The sequence below is a fragment of the Oryctolagus cuniculus genome, chromosome 7 (genome assembly GCF_051225735.1).
Source record: "Oryctolagus cuniculus isolate XC-2025 breed Fujian yellow rabbit chromosome 7, ASM5122573v1, whole genome shotgun sequence".
Classification (NCBI taxonomy): Eukaryota; Metazoa; Chordata; class Mammalia; order Lagomorpha; family Leporidae; genus Oryctolagus; species Oryctolagus cuniculus.
Window position 1 is genome coordinate 36,148,766 of NC_142873.1, and position 6,488 is coordinate 36,155,253.

At 37.7% G+C, this 6,488-nt stretch overlaps 1 pseudogene across 1 annotated transcript; it reads left to right on the plus strand.

Annotated features, from left to right (window-relative positions):
* The first annotated feature begins 4,245 nt into the window (after window positions 1-4,245).
* LOC100356308 (cytochrome b-c1 complex subunit 2, mitochondrial pseudogene) lies at window positions 4,246-5,837 on the plus strand (annotated as a pseudogene). Its single transcript, XR_016237072.1, has one exon. The product of XR_016237072.1 is annotated as a cytochrome b-c1 complex subunit 2, mitochondrial pseudogene (transcript).
* The last annotated feature ends 651 nt before the right edge of the window (window positions 5,838-6,488 follow it).

A 6,488-nucleotide genomic window follows, 5' to 3' on the forward strand; every position in this document is an offset into this window, starting at 1 on the left:
TAGGCTAATCCTCCGCCTTGCGGCGCTGGCACACCGGGTTCTAGTCCCGGTCGGGGCGCCGGATTCTGTCCCGGTTGCTCCTCTTCCAGGCCAGCTCTCTGCTGTGGCCCGGCAGTGCAGTGGAGGATGGCCCAAGTGCTTGGGCCCTGCACCCGCATGGGAGACCAGGAAAAGCACCTGGCTCCTGGCTTCAGATCAGCACGGTGCGCCGGCCGTGGTGGCCACTGGAGGGTGAACCAACAGCAAAGGAAGACCTTTCTCTCTGTCTCTCTCTCTCTCACTGTCCACTCTGCCTGTCAAAAAAAAAAAGAAAATCTCAAAATGTCAATTTTGCTGAAGTACATACATTTTTGTACTCTATTAGTTACCACGGGTCAAGGAAAACATGATATTTGTCTTCTTGCATATTTGTCTTCTTGCATATCTCAAGAACATTAATAAGTAATTATACTAATGCTTTATAGATTCAGTTAATTGTCAAGATTCAATATAAAAAATCAAGGACACAAAAATAAAATTTTAATCCCATTAAATTGTTAAATAATGCACATGTTGATGATGAACAGTAGATATACTAGTTCATGTTATGTTTTTTCTCTTCTCCAACAAGGGGAAGCTATATTTGAGGGTATATGAAAGTGCAAGATGGCATCAATATGAATATCATAGACAGCCTGAGTCTGAATTTCACCAAGATGTTCACTGGAGAGTTGTGGGAAATTGGGTAGCAAAACCATTGACTCTGTAGCTGGTTGAATCATCAAGGCAATATTTATGCTTTAATGTGAACAAAGGGGAAAATTGATATGTGAAAAGAATACTAAGTGTGACCTAGTGTTTATATTATTATTTTAATAAAAGTAAACTGAGTTATCATTTGTTGAGTGTTTAAGGCATACAAGTGTAGTTCGTTCTGCTTTTAGAATATATAAAATCTTAAAAATCTATTTTGCTCACAGGAGCATGCTATATGCATAAAAGCAGACACATTGACCCATAAAATAAAATAGACAATCTAAAAATAAACTTCCATATTATAGGTAGTTAATTCAAAAATAATTTTGGAAAAGATAATGTATTAAAAATTGTTTCTAGATATGCATTTGCAGAAGAATGAAATTGGTCTCTTATCTCATACATTATGCAAAAATCACTTCAAATGGATTAAAGACTTAAGACCTGAAACCATAAAACTACTAGAAGAAAGTTAAACCATATCAGTCTGGACAATGATTTATTTTTTGATATGACCCCAAAACATAGGCAACATAAGCAAAAATAGAGAAAAATAGATAAATAGGATTATGTCAAACAAAAATCTCTACACAGTAAAGGAAACAATCAACAGAGTGATGAGACAACCCTGGAATAGGAGAAAATATTGATAAACTATACAGTTGGTATGTGATTAATTTCTAAAATACATAAGGAACTCAAACAGCTAAATAGCAAGAAAAAAGTCTGATGAAAAATAGCAAAGTGCTTGACTAGACTTCTCTAAAGAAGGCATACAGAATGGCAGTAGGTATATGAAAAATTTAATTCTGTAATTAATACACAGTTATTCTTAAGTGTTGAAATTTAACTGAAATGTGATCCCTGTTAAACATAAGAGTGGGAATAAGAGAGGGAAGAGATGTACAATTTGGGACATGCTCAGGCTGACTTGCCCCAAAAGGTAGAGTTAGAAACATACCAGGGGACTCCAATTCAATCCCATCAAGGTGGCATGTACCAATGCCATCTCACTAGTCCAAGTGATCAATTTCAGTTCACAATTGATCATAATGAAAGGACTAAGAGTCAAAGGGAGCACATAAACAAGTCTAGTACCTGCTAATACTAACCGATAGAATAAATAAAGGGGAGGGTGATCCAACATGGGAGGCAAGATACTCAGCAGACTCATAGAATGGCAGATGTCCTAAACAGCACTCTGGCCTCAGAATCAGCCCTAAAGGCATTCAGATCTGGCTGAAAAGCCCATGAGAGTATTTCAGGCATGGAAAGCCAAGACACTCAGACAAAAAAAAAAAAAAAAAAAAAAAACCCTAAATGAAAGATCTCTGTGAGTGAGATCCCAGTGGAAAGAATAGGTCTTCAAAGAAGGAGGTACCTTTCTCTGAAGGGAGGAGAGAACCTCCACTTTGACTATGACCTTGTGTAAACAAGATAAGAGTCAGAGAACTCAAGGGGCTTCCATAGCCTTGGAAACTCATGACTGGAGCATGGGGAGATTACTGATGCCATAAATAAGAGTGTCAATTGGTAAAGTCAACAACAGGAGTCACTGTGCACTTACTCCTCATGTAGGATCTCTGTCCTTAGCATGCTGTACATTGAGACTTAATGCTATAACGAGTACTCAAACAGTATATTTCACTTTGTGTTTCTATGGGGGTGCAAACTGTTGAAAGCTTTACTTAATGTATACTAAACTGATCTTCTGTAAAAAAAAAAAAAAAAAAGAAGAAATTATCAATTCCCAACTTGACTCTCACTGGGATTAAACATGACAATAGGTCTGATCTGATTTCATCATCATTTAAAAAATCATCTATTATTTTTCACTTTATGTTTCTGTGTGGGAGCAAACTGTTGAAATCTTTACTTAATGTATGCTAAACTGATCTTCTGTAGATAAAGAGAACCGAAAATGAATCTTGATGTGAATGGAAAGGGAGAGGGAGTGGGAGAGGGGAGGGTTGCGGGTGGGAGGGATGGTATGGGGGGGAAGCCATTGTAATCCATAAGCTGTACTTTGGAAATTTATATTCATTAAATAAAAGTTAAAAAAAAAAGAAAAAATGTGCAACATCACTAAACATCAAAGAAATGCAAATTAAATACATAGCACTACACACCTTCTAGAATAGCTCTTATCCAAAAGATAATATTTGCTGATAAGAATGTGGATAAAAAGAAACCCTTGATCACTGTTAGTAAGAATATGTTATTATACTACTTGACTTCAATGCATACTATAAAGCTCTAGTAATTAAAACAGTTTGGTACTAGCATAAAATATCAACACATAGATCAATGGAACAGAAGAGAGCTCAGAAATTAATCCACATGCATATAACCAACTGACTTTTACAAGAGTACTCAGACTGAACATTGGAGAAAGGATAATCTCTTCAATAAATAGTACTGGAAAAATTCTATGTATATATGCAGAAGAATGAAGTTAGATCCCTACCGCTTACCATATACAAAAGTCAACTTAAGATGGATCAAAGACATAAATTTAAGACCTGAGACTATGAAGAAGCCATGAAGAATATGTAGGTGAAGCACTTTAAGACACTGGTGAAGATGATGACTTCTTGAATAAGATCCCCAAAGCACAGGAAACAAAAGCAAAATTAGATAAATGGGATTATATCAAACTCAGAAGCTTCTGCATACCAAAGCAATCAATATACTGAAGAAACAGGAAAGGATTAATATCTAGAGTATATCATTAACTCAAAAAACTGAGCGGCAAAAAAAAAAAAATCAAGTTAAGAAATGTGCAATGGACCTCAATAGACACTTCTCAAAAGAAGAAATAAAATGGTCAACAAATATATGAAAAAATGCTCAGCATCACTATCCATAAGGGAAACGCAGATCCAAACCACAATGAGATATCACCTCACTCATGTCAGAATGGCTATTATCCAAAAGATGATAGCAACAAATGCTGGCAAGGATGTGGACAAAGGGGACACTTTTACAGTGTTGGTGGGAATGCAAATTAGTGCAGCCACTATGGAAAACAGTATGTAAAGTTCTTTAAAAACTACAAATAGACTTGCTAAATGATCCAGCAATCTCACTACTTGGTATATACCTAAAAGCCAAGAACATATTGTATCAAAAAGATCCTGGCACAACCATGCCTATATAGCAGCACTTTTCACAATAGACAAAATATGGAAATCAACCAAGGTGTCCATGATCTGATGAATGGATAAAGAAAATTACACATACACACACAGAGGAACACAAAATAGAGTTCTACTACTTGCATCAAAATTGGGGCAATTGGAAGACAAATGTTGAGTGAAATAAGCAGTACACAGAAAGACAAATTCCACATGTTCTTCCTTAAATGTGTGAGCTAAATTTTAAAAAGAAAAAAAATCAGAAAAAAAAAAAAACAAGCAAAAAAATCGCCTGTATACCAGTATTACCAAAAATATAGTTTTGTCAAACTTTGCTTTATATCTTTGCAAACAATTGGTTAAGAAACTATAGTTTTTCCATCTTGCTTTCCTTTAAGGCGGCAGTGACCGCGGGTGAAAGCAATCTCGAGCCATGAAGCTATTAACCAGAGCCGGGTCCTTTTCGAGATTTTATTCCCTCCAAGTTGCTCCCAAAGTGAAAGCCTCGGCTGCCCCCGCAGGAGCGCCTCTGCACCCTCAGGACCTTGAATCCACCAAATTACCAAATGGCTTAGTGATTGCTTCTCTGGAAAACTATGCTCCTGCATCCAGAATTGGCTTGTTCATCAAAGCACGCAGTAGATACGAGGACTCCAACAACTTAGGGACCTCTCATTTGCTGCGTCTTGCATCCAGTTTGACAACTAATGGAGCTTCCTCGTTCAAGATAACACGTGGAATTGAGGCAGTTGGCGGTACACTAAGTGTGACTGCAACAAGGGAAAAGATGGCACACACGGTGGAATGCCTGTGGGACAATGTTGATATTCTAATGGAGTTCCTACTCAACGTCACCACATCACCAGAATTTCGTCGCTGGGAAGTAACTGCACTTCAGTCTCAGCTAAGGATTGACAAAGCTGTGGCTTTTCAGAATCCACAGACGCATGTCATTGAAAATTTGCATGCTGCAGCCTACCAGAATGCCTTGGCTAATTCCTTGTATTGTCCTGACTATAGGATTGGAAAAGTGACACCAGAAGAGTTAGATTACTATGTTCAGAACCACTTCACAAGTGCAAGAATGGCTTTGATTGGACTTGGTGTGAGTCATTCTGTCCTCAAGCAAGTTGCTGAGCAATTCCTCAACATGAGGGGTGGGCTTGGCTTGGCTGGTGTAAAGGCCAGATACCGTGGAGGTGAAATCCGAGAACAGACTGGAGACAGCCTTGTCCATGCTGCGGTTGTAGCAGAAAGCGCTGCCATGGGAAGCGCAGAAGCAAATGCATTCAGTGTCCTTCAGCACTTCCCTGGTGCCGGGCCCCACGTCAAAAGGGGCAGCAACGCCACCAGCCTCCTATACCAGGCTGTCGCCAAGGGGACTCACCAGCCATTTGATGTTTCCGCTTTTAATGCCAGTTACACGGATTCTGGACTCTTCAGGATTTACACTACCTCCCAGGCAGCAGCTGCTGGAGATGTTATCAAGGCTGCCTACAACCAAGTAAAAACAGTTGCTCAAGGAAACCTTTCCAGTGCAGATGTCCAAGCTGCCAAGAACAAGCTGAAAGCTGGATACCTAATGTCAGTAGAGTCTTCGGAGGGCTTCCTGGATGAGGTTGGGTCCCAGGCTCTGATAACTGGTTCTTGCGTGCCACCATCCACAGTCCTTCAGCAGATGGACTCGGTGGCTGATGCTGATATCGTAAATGCTGCAAAGAAGTTTGTTTCTGGCCAGAAGTCCATGGCAGGAAGAGGAAATTTGGGTCATACACCTTTTGTTGATGAGTTATAATATGGAAGCACATATTACAGGACAAAACTGAACATTCTCTCAGCCATGACACAAAACACACGAAAGTTAAAAGTCTAACAAAACATCTTTTTTTCGCATGAATGCTGGTAATTATTCCCAGCTGACTTAAAGTCAATAAAAACATCCTATTTAAATGTTAAAAAAAGAAACTATAGTTTTAATGATCTGTGATTATTTTTAAAATCTATAGTATATAAGTGAAATTGACATATTTTCATTTGATTATTGTTTATAGCCCTTGCCTATATTCTTGCTGAACAATAGTCTGTTTTAGTTTTAACATGCTGAACTCTTTATTTACTGGAGTATTAAGCCTTTGATTATAATGTGCATTAAAAATTTGCGACCTCACAATTTAAAATGAAAGAAAAAAGGAAGGAAGAAAGGTAAAAGAAGAGAGGAAGTGGGGAAGGGAAGTACCATTATATTCTTAAAATTGTATCTATAAACTACATTAAGTCTGTTCTCTTTTTTATTAAATATAAATCACTAGAAAAGTTAAAAAAAACAGTCATTATGGAAAAAAGTAAGATTCCTGAAAAAAATTGAAAATAGGATTACCATATGATCCAGCAATCCCATTTCTGGATTTATATCCAAATGAACTGAAATTAATATTTTGTAGAGATATCTGTGCTCCCATGTTCCTTGTAGCATTATTCATAGTAGTCAAGATATGGAATCAACTTTAGTGTCTATCAAATCATAAGTGGATAAAAATGTGTTTATATATATATGTGCATATTTAAACACACACACAATGCTATACTAGTCAGTATTAAAGAAGAGAGAATTCAATC